The sequence below is a fragment of the Lithobates pipiens genome, unplaced genomic scaffold, assembly GCF_037356315.1.
Source record: "Lithobates pipiens isolate NorthernLeopardFrog02 unplaced genomic scaffold, aLitPip1_a1.2 Scaffold_18, whole genome shotgun sequence".
Classification (NCBI taxonomy): Eukaryota; Metazoa; Chordata; class Amphibia; order Anura; family Ranidae; genus Lithobates; species Lithobates pipiens.
The window spans coordinates 399,136,177-399,158,034 of NW_027507758.1; positions in this window are offsets into that span (position 1 = coordinate 399,136,177).

Genomic DNA, 21,858 nt, shown 5'->3' on the forward strand with positions numbered 1-21,858 from the left:
ACGGATTAATGGTTGAGGAATCCTTAAATGGTTAGTTCAATTTCTATTATAGAATGAATGCAATTTTTGCTCAAGTGTAAACAGACCAAGATTAGGAAGCTTGACATGCAGATTCAACAACTCTGGTAGAGCCACAAAAGGATTGTCCTGAGTGTGTGAAACTTGCCAGTGATCTTAGGGTTAATATAGAGAAGTGGGCAAAGGAAAGGAAAGAGAAAAAAACGGAAGAGGTTTCTTAGTGAAAGAGGAGATACAAAAATGGAACAGTGTTTACATGGCAGCAGAATGTGGAAGAGAGGTTAGCTCTCAAACTGCTACTCCCATAAGATCATTATGGAAGGAATCAACAGGGATTTCAAGGTAGAGAGGCAGAACAAGGGTGGACAGTAGTAAGCAACAGAGTACAGTGATTTAAGAAACCTTTTTTAATGGACCAAAATATTTTAATAAGGGGAATGTCAGGGCTGGGCTCAGCCATTCTTTCTCAAAGCTGGCCGCTCAGCTGTCTGCTAATTACCAGCTTCTATCTCTCCACAGTGACTCCCCTGTTGATGATATCTTGCTCATCAGTCCTACCTACTTAAGCTGTCCAGATGATCTCTGCCTTTGCCTTGGTCACATCTCTAGAGACGCTCTCCTGTGTTCCTGTTAAAGACTTGCTTGGCTGACATTCCTTCTGGCTCCAGATCCTGCTTGCAGTTCTACTATGCTCATCTCTGGCTCCCTGACGTTTTGGCTTGTCTGACTATCCATTTTAGTTCCTTAACTCTGGCTATGTTTTGACTACGTTTACTCTGTTTACCTTTTTCATTATTATTAAACAAGTGTGATTTAACTGTACTTCTGTCTCAGTCTGATTCATGGTTTCTGACAGTAGGCTAAGGCCATGAATTCAGAAGATGCAGTCAATCCACTTGTTGGTAATATTTTTTCCATGGATTGGATGAACAGGATCACCACATGGATCAGTTTGCGATGGTATTACAAACGCTCCGGAGTCTCACTGCTCACCTGGAATCTCCCACTGTGGCTGCTCTGGTACAACCTGTGTTTCAAGTCATCCCTGCTACTGCTCCAGTCTCTGTGCAGGCACCCACCTCGAGTATGACCTCTATAAGAGGTATGTCTGGTTCCGCTCTGCTTCCCCAGCGATTTGGGGATGATCCAGTCCAATGCAGAGGATTTCTCAACCAAGTTGAGATATACTTTAACCACTTGGCGACCGCCGCACGACGATGTACGTCGACAGAATGGCACGGGCAGGCATATGGGCGTACCTGTACGTCCCTGCCTTCCCGCGGGTGGGGGGCCCGATCGGGCCCCCCCCCGGTGCCTGCGGCGGTCGGTATTCGTTCGGGAGCGATCCGGGATAAGGGGGCGGCCATTCATTCATGGCCACCCCCTCGCGATCGCTCCCGACGAATGGAAATGCTCCGTGACATCACTTCCTCTCCTGTAATGTAAACACAGGAGAGGAAGTGATATAATCTCTCCTCCGTGTCGGTATTTTTCGTTCCGGCACCGAGGAGAGAGGATAGGTGAGTTGCACCAACACGACACTACACAGTAGAACATGCCAGGCACACTCACACCCCCCCTTCACCCCCCGATCACCCCCCCAATTACCCCTGCCCCCCCAGTCACAGTGACACCAATTGCATTTTTTTTTTTTGCATTGGTGTCATTTTTGACTGTAATAACTGTTAGGGCAGTTAGGGTTAGCCCCCTTTAGTTCTAATGTACCCCCCTAACCCCCCCAATAAAGGTTTAACCCTGTGATCACCCCCCATCACCAGTGTCACTAAGGCTGGGTTCACATTGCAGCGGTTTATGAGAACGGATGTGATTCGCACCGCACTGCAGTGCAAATCACATCCGATCGCTGTGCGATTCGAGTTCAGCCATACAGATAGTATGGCTGAATTTGCGCCGCACCTGCCGCAAATTCGCACGGGACCCTTTTTTTGGTCCGCAGCAGAATCGGATCGCATGGGTGTTCACATTGCAGTGGTTTATGAGAACAGATGTGATTCGCACCGCACTGCAGTGCAAATCACATCCGATCTCTGTGCGATTCGAGTTCAGCCATACAGATAGTATGGCTGAATTCGTGTCGCACCCGCCGCACCCGCCGCAAACTCGCACGGGACCCTTTTTTTGGTCCGCAGCAGAATCGGATCGCATGGGTGTTCACACCATGCGATCCGAGTTTGCAGATCGCACTGCGATATGCGAACTGATCTGGGGGTGTTATTAACATTTCACTGACACTCCCAGCAGTTCGCATAGGGCAGTGTGAACTGCTGCCGGGAGGCATGCGATGCGGGAACCCGCCGCGGATTCGTGGCGTTCCTGCATCACTCCAGTGTGAACCCAGCCTAATAAGCTATCGTTTTTCTGATCGCTGTATTAGTGTCACAGGTGACGCTAGTTAGGCAGGTAGGTATTTAGGTTCGCCACAGTTTTTTATAGCGCCAGGGACCCCCATATACTACCGCATAAAGCCCCCTGATTGCCCCCTAGTTAACCCTTTCACCAGTGATCACCATATAACTGTTACAGGTGACGCTGGTTGGTTAGTTATTTTTTTATAGTTTCAGGGCACCCGCCATTTATTACCTAGTCTCACTAGTGTACCCCTAAATTTAGGGGTGTCTACTTTCCAAAATGGGGTCATTTGGAGGGGGTTTGTGCCATCTTGGCATTTTATGGCCTTCAAAACTGTAACGCCCTTAGAAAGCCTGAAGGCGGTGCTTGGTTTTCGGGGCCCCGTACGCGGCTAGGCTCCCAAACAGTCCCACATATGTGGTATCCCCGTACTCAGGAGAAGCAGCGGAATTTATTTTGGGGTGTCATTTCACATATGCCCATGGCATGTGTGAGCAATATATCATTTAGTGACAACTTTGTGTAAAAAAAAAAATATTTTTTTTTTTGTCATTATTCAATCGCTTGAGGCAAAAAAATAAAATATTCAATGGGCTCAACATGCCACTTATCAATTTCCTTAGGGGGTCTACTTTCCAAAATGGGGTCATTTGGGGGGGGTTTGTACTTCCCTGCCATTTTAGCACCTCAAGAAATGAGATAGGCAGTCGTAAACTAAAAGCTGCGTAAATTCCAGAAAACGTACCTTAGTTTGTAGATGTGACAACTTTTGCGCAAACCAATAAATATACAGTTATTGACTTTTTTTTTACCAAAGACATGTGGCTGAATACATTTTGGCCTAAATGTATGACTAAAATTGAGTTTATTGGATTTTTCTAATAACAAAAAGTAGAAAATATCATTTTTTTTCAAAATTTGCGGTCTTTTTACGTTTATATCGCAAAAAATAAAAATCGCAGAGGCAATCAAATACCATCCAAAGAAAGCTCTATTTGTGGGAAGAAAAGGATGCAAATTTTGTTTGGGTACAACATTGCATGACCGCGCAATTACCAGTTAAAGCAGCGCAGTGCCAAATTGTAAAAAGACCTCTGGTCATTGACCAGCAAAATGGTCCGGTCTGAAAGTGGTTAAGATGCTGTCCCAGGCATTTCCCATGGACAGAAGCAAAGTAGGTTTTGTGATATCTTGGCTTTCTGAGAGAGCCTTGGCCTGGGCAAACCCTCTATGGGAGATGCAAAAACCTGTTGTGTTGAGTTACCCTGAGATTGTGGCTTCTTTAAAAAAGGGTATTTGACATTCCTGCATGCTCCGCTTCTGTTGCCAAGTGCCTCATGTCCATCAAACTGTTGCCGATTATGCCATTGAATTCTGTACTCTGGCAGCGGAGGTTGCTTGGAACAATGAGGCCCTCGTGGCTGCTTGTTCTCATGGTCTCTCAGATACCATGAAGAATGAGATAGCAGCCTGAGATATACCCACTGAGCTGGAGAAGTTGATCACATTTGCCATCCTCATTGACTCCAGACTCAGAGAAAGACTCCCTTTTAAGGAGCGCTTGTGGAAGCCTGCTGTAAATTTGTCTCCGAACTTTGAAGTCCCACCCTTGCCTCCCTTACCTCCCATGCCTCCTGGTACCGAGTCAGTCTGTGAAGATGAACATATGCACTTGTGCTTCACATGTCTCTCTGTGGATGAGAGAACCCTTAAGAGGAGGGAGAGATTGTGCCTTTATTGTGGCCAGACAAGTTACTTTTTGAAGTCTTGTCCTACCTGTCCAAGTAACACCCGAACCTTGAGATCCTGTCATAGACAGACCTTAAGTGGCGTTGTTTCATCTCCAGTTATCTGGAAGGATAAGCCCCTGGTTTTGCCTACCCTTTCTTGGACTGAGTCGTCCATCGAGATACATGCTCTAATCGACTCTGGGGTTGCAGGCCTGTTCATAGATGCTTCCTTTATATCAAAGCACTTGATTCTGCTGCAGCTGCATGACACTCCACTTGCCATCGAGGCTCTTGACGGGAGACCTCTACAGCCTGCCATGTGACTCATGAGGCTGTTTCATTGTCCATGGTCATAGGGGCTCTTCACCATGAGATAATCCAATTCCAAGTTATTTCCTCACCTAAGTTTCTACTGCTTATCCTTGGTTATAGAAGCACAACCCCTCTTTTGATTGGCTCCGTGCTGAGGTTCTCTCCTGGTCACCACAATGCAGTAAGACATGCTTCCAGAAGGGAGCCAAGGTCCTGTGCACCTCTTCACTCTCCTCCTTCCTAAAGGAGCACCGCAATGTTAGAGATGTCTTTGGCAAAGTTCAAGCCGGTAGTTTGCCTCCACATTGTTTGTATGATTGGGCAATTGACCTTCAATCTGGTGCCATAACCCCTCATGGCTGGGTTTACCCTATGTCGGTCTTGGAGGATAAGGCCATGGAGGAGTATGTTGCAGATGCACTTTTTCGAGGTTTCATCCGCAAATCCTTGTCTCCTGCTGATGCTGGTTTCTTCTTTCTAAAGAAAGAGAGTGGTGAACTGAGGCCATGTATTGATTATAGGGGTCTCAATCGTTTCACAATTAAGAAGAATTTTTCTGTTGATTACGGAGTTATTTGACCGTCTCAAGGGAGCAACGGTTTTCACAAAGCTTGATTTGAGAGGGGCATACAAGCTTGTGAGGATTAAGAAAGGCGACGAGCGGAAAACTGCATTTAATGCCAGAACAGACCATTATGAATCCCTCGTAAATGTTCACCGGGAGCAGATACATTTGTATAAATTGTTTAATTGTTTTTATTACCATCTGTTAAGGCATCTATTATGATGTTGTATCTATTAAGTTGCTATAGTCCCACCTCTGTAACCAATGCCTATAAGTATTTTTTGCCTTCCCTACCCCTGTGTCCCCTCAAGATCAGAGACAGGGAAGGCGTTACCATGAGCTTAATATGAAACAAAAGATATGTTAGTATTGCGCTGCCCCTATATTAAATAACCCTCCGAGGGTGATAAGTATAATGCCTAGTTACATAAATCAATAGTGTAATATAAAAATATATATATATAAATGATTTCTTTATATGTCTTCTCTCCTGGTAAATTCGGTCACCTTCTCCTTTAAATTGTATTCTTATTGCTCCAGAGGACCCAATAGATTAATAGAGAGGGAATACCATAGTGTAGTATTTCACAAATAGCATTTATTAAAAATTTTCATACACAGGGTACTCACACATTAATAGATAGAAAAAAGCCTTTTTTCTAGTAATCAGCAGAAAGTGCATCCACAGTCAGCTTCCTTCCCGTCCCTACGCGTGACATCACATCACGTGACTTCATCAGGTCCCCTTGATCCCCTGCAGTGCGGCATTGAATATTGGACGTACCTGTACGCCAATATGCCTGCCCGTGCCATTCTGTTGACGTACATCGTCGTGCGCTGGTCGGGAAGTGGTTAATCTATAGAGGCCGGATTTATTCTGATATAACGTATGTTACAGCCGGCTCTGTAGTGCGTTTACTACTATATCTATTTTTTTGTTTATTCTATATATATTTTTTGTTTATTCTAAAGTTTATTCCCATGTGATCAGGAGAGGGTACCCTCTTTTTGGTCTAGGTATACTCTTTCTTATTTTCTTGTATATCATTTGTTTATTATTAGGGTGGTTCACTTATATCACCTCTGGAGAGTGTTTACTTATTTGCACATTTATAAGACGCACTTGGCACTTTATGATCAATTCACTGTTTTTTGGCTTTGCACTCAATTGAAGCAGTTGTGTTTCCGTGGAGGTTTTCAATTGACTCTGTAGTGCGTTTACTTTTTTTTTTTTTTTTGCATTTTCTCTGCACTTTATCAAAATAGTAATTTTTTAAGAGACTGTTTTTAGTTCCTTACCTTTGTTCACTTGATTTTCATCTATTTGGATTCTATCACCTCTGTGGTGTGTTTATTTTATTTTATTTAATGCAGCACTTTGCACTTTTTGATATTATTCAGTAGACATTTATATACAGTATATATATTTTTATATTACACTATTGATTTATGTAACTAGGCATTATACTTATCACCCTTGGAGGGTTATTTAATATAGGGGCAGCGCAATACCAACATATCTTTTGTTTCATATTAAGTGGATACGGTGTGATCCATTCAGGTAGTAGCAGCAGCCCCTGACATTTGATAGATCACCAGTGGTAGAGCAGGAATAAAACACTATCAGTTACCATGAGCTTGTCTCTCTTCCCCTATATATTGGTGAGTTACTAATGAGCTAGTAGGCATGACCTGAGGAAGGAGGCCATGCCTCCAAAACGTGTTGTCATGGCAACTGTGTGACATCCCCACTATCTTCCCCCTGTATCCTGCTTGTGTGGGTTTTTGTGTCCTCAAAGAGCAGTGCCGGCTGGACCGGATGCAAACCCATTACAATCTGCACGTCGACCGTGGTGGTGGATAGTCTTGGATGTGCTGCCAGAATACGGGCAACTAGGGTGAATGTCCATGGCTCCACCTTCACCTGTTGGGATCTTAAGTTGGTTATAGGAGTGCAGCCACAGTGGAATCCTTATGCTGTATCTATCTTCACACAATGTGAGTTTGACCATTGTAGTGTTTTTAAGTTTACCATATTAAACCCAAGTTACACTAGGGCAGGTTTTCGCTCTCTTCCTTTGTGCTAAGACTGTCTAGGTTGCCTAGATTTTTGGGTGTTGATTTTGTCATGAAGAAATGTTTTGGTATAGGTTTCATGGGCACAATTAACACCCAAGGACCAAAATCTGCACTTTTTTCCAGTTCGGGTCCTATAGATTTCAATGGGGTTTGTTATTGGGCTCTGAACTTTCGCAATGTTCGAGCGTTCTGGCAAGAAACCGAACAGGGAGTCATTTGTGTCAGGTCTGCCAGAAGATTGCAACCGTCACTTGTCTTGTTATCCCAGTATCAGTTGGAGGGACAGTTGTGATCCCTGTCAAGGGATCACAATAGAAGGTTCAAACAGGCTATATCAAGGAACACTAAACAAGCAACTCACAGTTAGTAGAGAGTGAAGTCAGCAAACCAAGGCAGCAATCCAAGGGGTATACCAGGAAGAGGCATCAGGAACAGGCAGTGTCAGCATACCAGGAAGAGGCATCAGGAACAGGCAGTGTCAGCATACCAGGAAGAGGCATCAGGAATAGACAGAGACAGCAACCACGATCAGCGTAAATCGAAAGGAGTAGTCCAAGAGGCAAGGTCGGGAACAGGCAGAGTTAGCAACAATGATCAGCAAAACAGAGTAGTCCAAGAAGTGAGGTTAGAAACAGGCAGAAGTCAGCAACCAGAAATACAGAATGTTAAACACCAATAACCAGGAAACTCAACCTACTGTATACTAGGGCAAAGACAGGAAGGGGAAGTGATGTTTTATAGGTCACTAGATCAGGTGACTGCCTATAGCTTATCACTGGGTAGAGCCAGGATCCACAACCAAGGAGCAGGGAATAACAAGGGCTCTACACAGATGGAAATTCCCTAGGGAACCAACCCAAGAACACCAGGTCTCAGAATCGATTCATGGTGTGACAGTTCGGCCAATCTCTAGTCAGCAACAGCAGCCTGATTTGCTTTAGTCAACCCAAGCTGAAATGTATAGTTACATCTACAGCTACAGCTACTGAGGATAAATAATGGTCTTTAATCGATTCATCTCCGGAAGATTTTAGCCCCTTCCTGACCAGTGCACTTTTTGCGATTCGGCACTGCTCCGCTTTAACTGATAATTGTGCGGTTGTGCTACATTGCACCCAAACAAAATTGACGTGCGTTTTTTCCCACAAATAGAGCTTTCTTTGGTGGTATTTGATCACCTCTGCATTGTTTTTTGCGCTATAAACAAAAAAACTGTGACAATTTTGAAAAAAAGCCCACACAGATTCCGGTTCTCCACGTGTCAGCAGCGATCGCCGGAGCCTGGTGGTGATTGTGACCGCCATGCATTTGCATCAGCTCCAGGGGCAAGCAAGCCCCTAGTGGTGACAGGGAGAAGCGACGTTACAGAACGTTGCTTTGCCCAACTGTGCAATTCTGCAGCAGTACAACTGCGGCAGCTGGTCGGCAAGTGGTTAAAGTGATAGTAAAACAACCCATTCAGTTTAAAATAAAAAAGAACCAAAACATGTGCGTAGAGATATAAAAAAAAATATATAAATACCTTTTTCCTTTTTTTTTTCTAAGTGATCACATTTCTTCTGTTCTAAGTGGCATAAGAGCTGGGGGATTAGCAGCAGCAGTACGCTGAGCTTCCCAGTGAAAGGCTGTGCGAGGTATGGAGGGGAGGGGGGTGATCAAAGCAAGTCTGATCATTTGAGAGCACATCAAGTTCCCAGCAGAGCTAAAGAACTGACCACAGTGTGCTTTCCTGCTCAGTGTGGTCAGTCTTTAATAGGAAAGCAGAAAGACTAGCAGGAACACCATGAATTTCACACAAATGAAAGCAATACAAAGAGAACAGGGTACTTTTTCTTACAAGTACTGTACATAGCACATAGTACAGCAGACACATATCAGGAATATGAAATGCTGGGTTTACTTATTCTTTAAATAATTATTGGGTAGACAGATCTATATACATAATCAGGGCACATTATAAAAGGTACCTGCATGCTGCAAATAAAATCCCCCACCTCACAGTAAGTAAAATTGCTTGCAAGGGCAATCTAAAAATAAATCTGTTACTAAAAAATAAAAAATATACATCTCAGCCCTGGTTTACGACACTGTCCTCTGGGAAAAAAAACATGCAGATTGTCATAACTGTAATGCCTGTGTAACAGGAACAGATTGTAAAGAGGCGGCAGGACTTTAGCAGCATTAATATTGAACTAAACTCATCAATTTAACGGTTTCCCAAAACAGTTACATTCAAGGCACACCATGAATGATAACTGTAAGGCCTCATGCACACTAGATGTTTTTACAGCTTCTGTTTTTGGCTTTAAGCGTTTTTTTTTCTGCAGCTAGTAAACTCCCCAGCATGCTATCCTATGTGTCCATGCACACATAGTCTGTTATCAGCGTTTTTGTCAGGAATGTTTTCTGGCTGGGAAAAACCCAGAACTAGTAGGTTTTAAGACAAGTTTTTCAGCTGTAAAAGCACTCTAACGCTGATAAAATCTGAAAAACGCTGAAAAGCTATTCTGCGTTTATCAGTGGTTTTGAGCCATAAGATTTTGTGGAAAGCTCGTTTTGCTAAAAAAAGCTAAAAAAAAACGCTACAGCTGAAAATGCTAAAAAACGCTACTGCATAAACTCTGAAAAACTCACTGCATAGCTACAGCTACTAGAGTATTATAAAAATGTTACTGGTGTTTTTATCATGTCCAGTGTGCATGAGGCGTAACAGTTGCTTGTGCCCTCAACCAAATTATCAAGCAATGAAATGGCTGTTGTCATATTTGATAACGATTTTAGCACAATGGAAACTGCAGGTGAAACAGAAACTAAGATGGCAGCTTCTTGGAAGGGGAGAATGATTTGTGCTTTAAGACGTAAATAAGAATAAAAAAAGGCAAACGTCCTTTTTCTTCCACTCCAAATTCTCCAAGATACACAGCAATTTTTTACCCACGTGATATGACTTTCAGTAAGGGTTTACATCTGATGGAGGACAAAGGACAAGCAGTACATTATGGTTATTATGGAGACTTCCTGCATTAATTCTTCAGGTCCGCAAACACAGAGGATTCACCACCAACCTATGGTAGTAGTGAACCTGAATATCATTCTTATTCTACGCTCATGCTCCATGCACACAATCAGAAATTCTGCCAGCAAAAGTCGGATGTGAGCTTTTGGTCAGAAATTCTGACCGTGTGTATGCTCCATCTGACTTTTTCTGGCAGAATTCCAGCCAGCAAAAGATTGAGAGCAGGTTCTCTATTTTTCGGTCGGAAAAAGTTCCTATCTGAAAATGCGTTCATCTGTATGCAATTCGGACACGCAAAAAATCACACATGCTCGGAAACAATTCAGCTTATGCTCAGAAGCATTGAACTTAATTTTCTCAGCTCATCATAGTGTTGTACGTTACCACGTTCTTGACAGTCGAAAGTCCAGGTAACCTTTGTGTGACCGTGTGTATGCAAGGCAAGCTTGAGTGGAATTCCGTCAGAAAAACCATCCAGGTTTTTTCTGATGGAATTTCTGATCGTGTGTATGGGGCATAACTCTTCCCATAAGGGGGGACATTATCTTTGATCATAAGAGGTCTACATGTATCTAGCATCAAATATGGCAGCACCAGCATGAAAATTGCCACCATTTTACTGTGCCCATATGAACCATTACACTAGATCTGCTGGCTGCATTTTCAACAAAAACTAGCTGCTTCACAATAATATAAAATATAAAAGGTAAGGGCCAAAGACTTTAGGCAAGGTTTGCTACTGAGGAAATATAATTGTACCTTGGCTTTTAATTTAGGGATGAGGTTGTTAAATTAGTATGAAGAAATGGGGACATTGGTCACATATGCAATGAATATACATGTATAGAGTACAGCAGATCCAGACCAATATGGAATTTTTAAACATAGACACTTCCACTTTTTCTAGCCCTCATAGCATAATTTCTGCCCACAGCCTAATATGCTTTCTTAAATGTTATCTATACTTCAGTAAGTGGTTTACCATTGATAACGCTCTTGAAAATAAAGGCCAACAGAACTGTTGCCACGTCTGTGTAAAACACAACAAAAAAGCGTGGACTATGTGTATCATCACAGAGTGATACTGTGGATACTATTTATGTAAAACACAAGGCATAAGAGTTTACTAGCAAGAGATTTATCTTCCTCTTACTCCAAGAAGCAACACTTTTACCTGCCTCTTTACTTAAGTTGCTGATAATGTCTGTCTCTGCCTCCCAATTCCACTATGCTTCTGCTTTAACACTGCAGCCCTTAACATTAGATTCCAGTAAGAACACTGACCAGGATTTACAATTTGGCTTTAACACTAAAAAAGCAGCGACTTTAAAAGTATTGTTTGTCATCCTGCAGGTGATGCTGGCTTAGAAAACAGACCGAATACAAGTAAAATAACATTTCACAATCTGACATAAGGGGATGGTGGAAATGCAGCCACGCAAACAGTGGTGGTTCTGAATTAGCAGTAAGACACCCACCGATGTCTACAAATTTATTTTGTGCTCTTGTGCCCAAGAAGGGTACCTTTCCTTACTTAGTCTGGCCATGCTTCAAGGTATAGTTCAATCATTTGAAGTAAACTGTGGTTATAAAATAATAAAAAATATGACTTGATGACCTTTTAGAAGATAAAAGTTTGATTTCTCTCCTGGAACTCAAATATAAAGACACTTTTTCTCCCTTAGATTTAACTTCAAATAAAACATTTTACATGGATCTTCTTCAGAGCATGATATATGGGGAAAGTGCACTAAACGTACAATTCCCTGATGATTAGAAAAGTTAACACCTACTAAACTTCATCATGTAGACTCCATAAAGATTTTTGCCAGTGATATTACACAAAGGTTCACTTTAGCGGTATGTATCCCCAGGACTTCAGGCCAGTTTTGGCATGTTTGTCGCAGGTGTGTACAAAATAAAACAGTGTTTGGTTATATTCCTAAAGGAAAAAATTTGATCCCTTTTAACCTTGTCATCTAATAATTAAACCATATATTGAATAAAAGTGAGTTAGACATTGAATTTTGCTACCTGTCATATTACACTGAGAAAAACAAATTCTTCTCATAAGTTGCATACTCAATCGCAGGATATCAGATATATATATCAACACTAGAATATAGTGAGCAAAACTGAAAATTAAAGCAACATAATCTAATAATTTGGTATCAGCTAACATATCATGTCTGTGTTTGTATTGCAGTAAAATGATGGTTGCAATATTGCAATAGCAGCAATGGTCTTCTTTACTGAAAATTAAACTGCAATTGAACTTTAAGTTTAAACAGCTTATGTGTGCAGTGTTAGGATTCATTTTCTATATAAAGAAGCACCCAAGGTAGAAAAGTCTGGTCCCTGCTAGCATGCAATAGAAAAGTACCCTTGCTCTCTGTATGCAAGCAGTGGTTACTTTGCATAGGTTCAACATACCCCCTGCTCATCAAAGCTAAAGTTCACTGGTCAGCAGGGGGTTGTAGATTTGCTATTTGCGGTGCTTTTGGTCCAACCCAGCAGGGGATATTATGGATCTCTGCAGGGACTACAACCTCCACACAAGGATCAAGGGTCCTTCTCTGCAGGATGCTGACAGGGGAAATGCTTTTATACTTGGGCTGTGGATGTTTTTAAAAAGAAAAAACGATAAGGCCCCTTCCACACTGATGGAACGATTGGGTCTGCCTGTCAGTTTTTCACTCGGACACAAACAGACCTTCAATAGTTCTAACATGTGTCCACTGACACCCTCTGGCATCTGATCCAGTCTGCCTAAAACAGAGGGATAGGGATCCATTCCCTATCCGTCTAGCGGATCAGATGACAGTCGGATGAAAAGGGACAGGCAGTCTGTTTCCATCCGACCACCCCATAGAGAACAGCAGGTTGTGTCTGTGTCCGCTCTGCATAGTAGAGTGGCCATGGATCTGTTATCTCCCTTCTTAGAAGGGGGTCAGCGGATAGATGCCTTGCTGAGCAGACGGATCCACTTGGTGGAGTTCATGCCATCTGCAAGGAGCCTAAGACTTTGCACGCCTTTTTGATTAGATGCACTTGAAAAGTGTTTTGCAGATTTCTAAACAATTTAGAAAAATATGTTTTCTTTTATCTAGCGAAACTCACTCTATCCAATTATTTAGACATGTTTTAAACCAAAATTTGAGTGAATACAATGTAATTGTTCATTAATTCCCAAAGATGACATATTGTGGTCCAGGAGCTATTGGCTGACCTGTATTGGTAGAAAAGTTTGATGGGCATTTTCTGATTTATACAAGCAAATATATCATTTAAAAGGATACTGCTAGAGTAAAACCTCTAATGAAAGAGACATTTAAATAAAATATATGAACTAGAGCATGAGGTTTTGACAAAGAACTTTACAGCATTTATATTATATAAAAAGTTGCTTAGTTCCACAATAATACAGTAAATGTTACTGTGAACAAATTGCTGATCTTCATTAACTAACAGAGTTCATAACCTAGCTGTTAGACCTTAAACTGGAAACACATGATGAACATTATTTTCTCTGGTTGCAATCTCAAATACAACACAGGGTTGATGACCTTTGCAAATGTTATCATGCTATCTAATCTCAAGACAATTAAGATCACTTCAAATGGTGTGGCACAAGATGAACACGCCTTATATGCATTAACTGGAACAGGTTACTAATGCTAAAAACATTTGTTGGTACAAGATTGTGGAAAACCCATTAAGCTGTGCGTTCTTTAAAAGTCTTTCAATAAAGATGAAAAGGCACAGTTTGTGGTGAGATTGCAAAGTATAAAATTTAAATTTCCTATTTACTTCTTCAGAGCTCATTAAATTTAAACAGGAATGTGAAAGCGCAACTAGTCAACTATATTGCTGGCTGTTCATATATAAAACCAAATGCAAATGTCTTTTATGCTTATTGGTCTGGAGCAAGTGAAAGGGCAAAAGCGTAATCACTGATTCTGCGACTGAAAAATCTAGCATTTTTATTTCAAGGCTATACAGTGAATGCTTATTATACAAATTGCCTTCGGTTCAGATTATAATTCAGACTTTGGTATGATATCACATTGTACTTGTAGACTAAGCTACTGATAACCAGTAGAACTTTAATTTCTTAACTCCTCACTGCACATATCAAAATCAATAGTAATAGTGTTACCTCAGTACTAGCAAGAATATGGTGCAAAGATGTTACATTTACAGTCCTTAAAGTAGTAATCACTTTGTACTTTGCTTGCTTTGCCTCAAAGGGGGCAAGGGAATGGGCCTGTACTGCAACCTCCCACTTCTTCACCAATGCAATATCTTCCCCTTGTCCTGCACATCCTATCTTTCACTGCATTTCTTTACTTGCTTTTTTCAGTAGTCTGTAGCTACCATAGGGGTAGATTTACTAAAATGGAAGCACACAGAATCTGATGCACCTGTGCATAGTAACCAATCGGCATCTAACTGTAGCTTAGGATGTTACATTGACAAAACAGGACCGAAGTTACAAACAAGGATGAATTTTCACAGACACACCATCAAGGAACATAAAGAAGATGAGTTCTGCACACCTGCGGGACATCACTTCTGAAAAAGGAAATTCTGCCTGAAAAGGTAATCCTTTAGGCATTAATAAATTCACTGCTGCCCATCAGATTTGAAAGAAAAAAACGTTTTTTCTGCTTTATTACATATTTTCCAGGGCAGTGATCAGCCCTCAATACCATTTGTTTGATAATCCCCTTGCCTATTATACTAGAAAATGCCATTACTTTGGGGGGGGGGGGGGATTTAGCTTCCAAACCTCAGTAATGTCCAGTGTTTTCAACTCAAACGGATCCCAAGTATGTTTGGCCCATCACTATTCATAATGTGTATCTTTCATTATAGGCATTCAGAAAAATCTCTTCCTGACAATAAAACAGAGATTACAAATGTACAAAAAATGCACAATTTAAAGACATGCTGCCTGCATTACTTGTAATTACTGATAACAGCCTGACTCCTTTCTGTTGGATTATACATGCATTTCAGTAGTAGCTGGAGGAATCAGGGGATAAACGACTGTTTCATGTGAAGCTAATGAGCGATTATTGGGTGAGAAAGCCTGCATCTGGAGGGCAGTGAGCAGTTTAGGCTGCTTGTGACCAGGTACTGAGGATCCCTTTTCATATTGAGCTTCTTATCCTAATATTTTTTGCACAATCTGTTGCTTTGCTAGCTAAAGCCCCATACAAAGGGGCATAATGTTCAGATTCTGCCGTGTGTTTGTCGGGCTGTTGACTTAAAGCTGAGTACACACTACTGTTTTTTTTTTTGTGCAACCACGTGGCTTACACGAAAAAAAAACTGTCAGCTCTAGTTGGAGTTGCTCTACTAACCATGCATGATTAGTCCAGCGATCTCCTGCTTAGTTGTTGTGTTCTGACAGGGGGACGCCCCCCACCCCCCACTAGAAGACTTTGATCAGTGCTCTCTGCTATTAGTTGAGAGCGCTGATCAAGTGTCAGCTGGCTGCTGGTATTCCTGCATGCACGTCCAACAGAAGTGTGTCAAACTGCTGGCTTCTGTCAGACAGACCAACATACACACAGGCAGAATGGCGGGCATTGTGTTTTTTAACCAGCAAATGTCTCCCAACATACTGCCTGTGTGTATGGGGCTTTACCATGAACGTTTGCCTTCATGTCATTGTTAAGGGTTAATTCTTAGAGATGAAGTGATAAAATGGATGGTAATAGAGATAACAGTAATGTGTCAGAGATAGATATTTAACTTGGAGGAAGTTTAGATCTGTTTTTGGTGCCTCAGCCCAGCATGGAAAACAGCAGTGCCAGGCTCTTGGACCTGAAAACTATTGTTCTGAAAAGTTACATTGTTTCCTTTAAAATGGCAATACATTTTATTGAATGAATGCAACAATTGACCTACTGTAAATACACATACAGTATTGATGACAGAAACATTCCAAAAAACACTCCAGCGCTAAATCCAGGGATTTTCATGATACAGTGCTTCAATGCAGAATACCTTTCTAGGGTGCAGCTCGTCTCAGACTCTCAACTCTTCAAACCCCTGCACAAACACTGCAAAAAGAGTCCTGCCGTGTGTTTTTTTATACATATTAATGCATTAAATGGTTATGAGGGTGGAAACATCAAACAACTGTTGTGAATATATGTACTGTATATCAGACATAATTTTAAATGATACTATAACAGAATACTTCTCTCGAGAAATAATGCATTGCAGGGATTCTGCACAACGTGTGAAGCAACAATCCATAAGAATGAGCCTACCAACAATGGACAAGTTTAATTACTTAAAATCTGATCTCAGTGGTGCTTTGGAAAATGTCACTGCTGTCAAATAAAAATGACTATAGGGATTCCTGTGAACAGTTCTGCATGTAAAGATGTAGTGATTCATATTCACCTGATGAAACGTTGAAAGTAAAATACAGAAAAAAAAATGCTCGACAGGTCAGTCTTCTATGACATAATCGATATGATGCTTTATGCCTTTGATGTCAGAAATTGTGTAGTGAGCAACGCAGATGAGTCAAAATATTGAGCTTAATTGTATAATGTTTCTACACAAAAAAAAAGTAAACTGATGCTGACATTGAAAAAAATAATTCTATATAACCTGAAAGCAAATGGTTCAGTCTCTCGTAAAACCTCCAAACAAATGTTACCTATATGGATAAATTAAACTTTTTTTCTACAGTCCAGATGGTAGAAGTCAGTACAAGTAGTTAGAAGATCTGAGAATCCTCTACTTGTTAAATAACAACTCATGTGTATATCAGTGTCAAGCTAGTTATTTTTTAAGGAAAATTATCAAAAAGACACCATCCCAACAGTTCTTTGACACTTCTGTAACCAAGAGGGGTAGGTGTATTTTGGTTGGTTTGTAATGCAAAATCATTCGTGTTGAGCAGGTATGTTTCCATTCCTAATCCTCTACATTGCATGCCTTTCCTATTTACAATCTGTTCCTGCTGAACCGGCTGAGATTCAAACCGTGTATGGGCAGGCTGAATTTACCAATCAATTGATCAACTTGGGTACAACCAGCTTGTCAGATTTTAAATGTGATTATTGCTAGCGGCTTTTATAGCTACTAGCAATAATTAGCATGTTCTCCCGGTAGGTACAGCTTACCCCTTTCCCCCCCGCTGGGAGAACACAATGGCTCTGCAGGAGGGAACACTGACTGTGTTTATGGGGGAATCAAGTGAGCCACAGGTTGCAGGAAAGAATATCATTCCATCTATGTTCATCTTTAGTTCACTGATGTCAATATGTTTAGCAAAAATCCATCCTTGGCTTAAGCAAAACGTGGAGATATCAGAGTGGCTTGTGCCCCCTGAGCAATGTGTTGAAACTTAGACCTGCATAGTGGGAATTAACAATACATCGTGTGACAGCCTGTTCTATCCCTTCACTGAATAATGAATAGTGGATGATAAAACTAAATAAAGGTTCATCAAGGTTTTCCAGAATTGTCTATGGAATAAGTTCCCATCACCATAAATCATAAAATGGAGGTTTGAAGGGTGAAGATTCAAGAGCAGTCATATATAGAGTGGGCACATGTGTGATGAAAGTGGCACAGGTGACCTGTTGAATCTAGGATATATAATCCAGCTATTAACTTATCATGCTACAAGTAAGTGTGATAGAACTGGCTTCTGAGAAGAAAGTTAGTCACCTAAGTATGAGCTCAGTTTGTAAGAGAAGATCAGAAAGGATGACCATTCTGAGAATAAGAATTGATCCAGGGTGGGAACATAAGATGTAATGTCCTTTTACCCAAATACAGTGTTAGCATATACAAAAATTGTAGGCCATTGTGAAAGGGAAGAGAAAAAAGAACATTGTATCCTTCTGGAGATATACGGGAAATTGTTGTGAGGCAAACTAATCAGCATACATCCACATGACCACCACCCTCTGTAGAGGGACACTGTTTGAAAAGTGTGGTTACATCTCCTGTGTGATCTAGGCTTAAGCTTATAAATCATACAATGGTGGTCAGTTGTTTTCATAAACCTAGACTTTTGTCATAATTCCTTAGAGTACAGTAGTATAGTATACAGTATATGCTTATATATATTTTTAAAATAGTGATAAATGCATTTGCTGGCTTGGTTATTGGTAAGTTATCAATCATCCAATAATGCCTATTATATTGTTATTTGTTAGTATTGCACATTTGGTATTCTCAGAATGCCTGAACTTATTTGATAAACAAGAATTACATCACACCACCAATGTGTACTTTATTTTCATGAGGCTTGGAAAAGCACATATCTCTAATACTTTAGGATTTTGCTTTAAGTGTTAATGAAAAAAGACTGTAGGAAGGACTTGAAGTAGAGGTTAAACTCAAAGGAAATATTATACAAAGCAATACTTGCCAAACAATGATATTTGCTACAGAGCCTGCAAGGCACTTGCTGTAGGAAAAACAGCTGGTGAACAGAGATTCTTGCCAAACAGAAGTCCCAGGTGGCATTAAATTGTGTCATCATGACCAATGTTGTCGGCAGCAACTAAATTTCTCATTGATCACGTGCTATTTAGTATACATTGCACACACTTCCCATAACCCCTTAATGTCCTTTCACACCTAATGCAGCCAAAATGCACACCGTTGTTTTACTCACATTTCTTCAATACCTGATTCAGAGAGAATATTATTTTTAGAAAAGAGAGAAAACAGTCTGTGCTGTTCATAAAGAACAAATGCATGCCAATATATTAAACATACTGTACCATAGTCTTTAAATTCTTATCTGACATCATTGAGGACTGAAACATGTATTTTTGTCTTTTGTGTTGTATTTAAAAAATACAATTATAAAGCAAATTGCCTTCCAATTTTTCCATTGTTGGCTTAAAGTGGACATGCCATGTCAATGTGTCAAATAATAATAATAATGATAATAATGCCAAACGTCTGGCACTTTGCTCCAACTGAATTTTTTACAACCATTAAGGACTTGGATGCTGGACACACAATATTCACGTGACCTTAACTCCTGCCCAACTTGCAACCAAGCACCCATACCATGGCCCAAGTTTAAAGGAGACCTTTAAAGTACATGAGAAAAACATGAAAGATGCCAGTGCATTTTTTATTTTGTAAATGCTAATTTCCTGCAATTTATGTTTACTCTTGATTTAATACACTATGCCATAGACGTAAAATAAGAATGAGGATAAGCACTCATAACTTTTCTCTGACTTGCCTGATTTGTATACTTGTTGAGAGATGACTTGGTGACTAACTATTCACTTGCCACCCACCCACCATCAAATGATGGGGGCACGGTGTGGCTCTAGTTCTGGGCGGGCATCATATGATGTCGGCCCATTCAAACAGGCATGCGTGCAATCGGGTGCGCGCATCCCTGCACTGTTGGTGGAGGCGTGTCCCCGAGACACAGCTCGTCACTGACAGGGGTGAACAGCCAATGGGCATTGCTGTTTACCATGTGATCAGCCGTGACTTGATGGTACTGCCCCATTGTACACAGTGCATGCGCGTGATCACAAGCACGTGCATGACGGTGGCTGCGTGTTGCCAAGAATACTGCTGGTCACCGACACTGGTAAACAGCCAGTGGTCAGCCCATTCACAGCCGATCACAAATGTAAAAAAAGACCGGTAACTAGCTGTTACAGACTCTTCCCTCCTCGACTCTTCCCTCCCCACACACCGTTTCCAGTGTGAGGAGAGAAGAGTCAGGAGCAGTGAGTTACTGATCTATGTGTTATAAAAGAAGAAACTTGCTACTATGTATAATGTTAAAAAAGAAAAAATATATACAGTATATTACATGTATAGTGACTGTGAATTAGCTGCAACCACTTGGTAGTGTACCCAAAAAACACTGCATAATCAAATGTAAAAAGAAGGAATAAGAGTGGTGCGCTTATTCAGTAACGTGACATGAATTAATATACTTAAGGAATGAACATGATAAGTATCCAAAACATACAAATAAATAAATGTGAACAAAAGTCCAACTAAAGCCCAATGTTAGGAGTCAATTCACATAAAAATAAAAATCTCATAGGGGTAACTTGATAGAAGAACAAACAGACAGCACATAAATCCAAACATCAACTGTTATATTTATGAATTGGCCGCTCAACCTCCAAAAATGACCCAAAGGTCAAACAAGGCTCATCAGATAGTCAGTTAAGAAATCCTGCTGATGGATCTGTAAAGACATCCAGGTCCCAAGCGAAGACAAAGAGCTACATCCAGATCTTAGTACCTGGTCTGTGTATCAGCCTTGCTGAGCGCTGTTTGACCTTTGGGTCATTTTTGGAGATGAGCTCCCAATTCATAAATATAACAGTCAATGTTTGGATCGATGTGCTGTCTTTTTTCTTCTATCAAGTTACCCCTATAAGATTTTTATCTTTATATGAATTGACTCCCACCATTAGGCTTTAGTTGGACTTTTATTCACATTTATGTATTTGTATATTTGGATACTTATCATGTTCATTCTTTAAGTGTCACTATTAAGTGTCACGTTACTGTATAAGCGCACCACTCTTATTCCTTCTTTTTACCGATCTATGTACTGTCAGTGTACTGCACCAAAGCACAACACCTGTCATATCGCCTCTACCCCCCTCCCCCCATTGCACCTGTCATCCAACAGTCACCACATCAGTGCCCATAAAGTGCACCTGTCACATCAGACACTGCCATCAGTTACTATCACCCATCAGTGACTGTGGCCTGCCACTCATCACCCATCAGCAGGGGTCAAGTGCTGGGGAAAAAAGTGTGGGAACTCTCACCCAAGATCCACTCCCCCACCAAAAAAATAAATAAATAAATAAAGGTACGCTCATATGCATATATATTTCACAGAAAATACAGTACATATATAGTAAAGTGCCAGTTTACAAATACAAAATAAGTTAACTTGTCAAACAGAATAATCAACACAATGGGTGATGATCTTTCCCTCGCAGGGAATTTCTAACACAAATACACCCTGTTCCAAATTCAAATACAGCAAATTAGAAAATATCACACAAACTGGAATAACGTTGCCCTTGCCGTGCAAGATTATTGGCAACGGATCAAAAAACTCATGGATCGGATCATTCCTTGGATCTGAGTCACAGATCGGATCTTTTTTCGGATCAGCAAATAATAAATTTGCAAAAACCTGTGAAAAATGTCACCACCATATAGTCCCCACTGCAATATACATCTCCCCTACTGTAATATCCACGTCATCTCCCCCAATAATATTTTGGCTGAGCATGGATGGGTATGGCTGGGTATTAGCAGAATATGTATTGGCAGGGTAAGTATTGGCAGGGTATTGCAGAATATTGGCAGGATAAGTATTGGCAAGGTATTGCAGAGTATTGGCAGGGTATGGCAGATTACTGCTGGGTATTGCAGATTATTGGCAGGGCATTGCAGGGTAAGTATTGCAGAGTCTTGGCAGGGTAAGTATTGCAGAGTAAGTATCGGCAGGTTATGTATTGCAGAGTATTGGCAGGGTATAGCAGAGTATTGGTGGAGTAATGCAGAGTATTGGTGGAGTAATGCAGAGTATTGGTGGAGTAATGCAGAGTATTGGCGGAGTATTGTTGGAGTAATGCAGAGTATTGTTGGAGTAATGCAGAGTATTGTTGGAGTAATGCAGAGTATTGGCGGAGTAATGCAGAGTATTGGCGGGGTATTGCAGAGTATTGGGTAAAGCAGAGTATTGGCGGGGTAATGCAGAG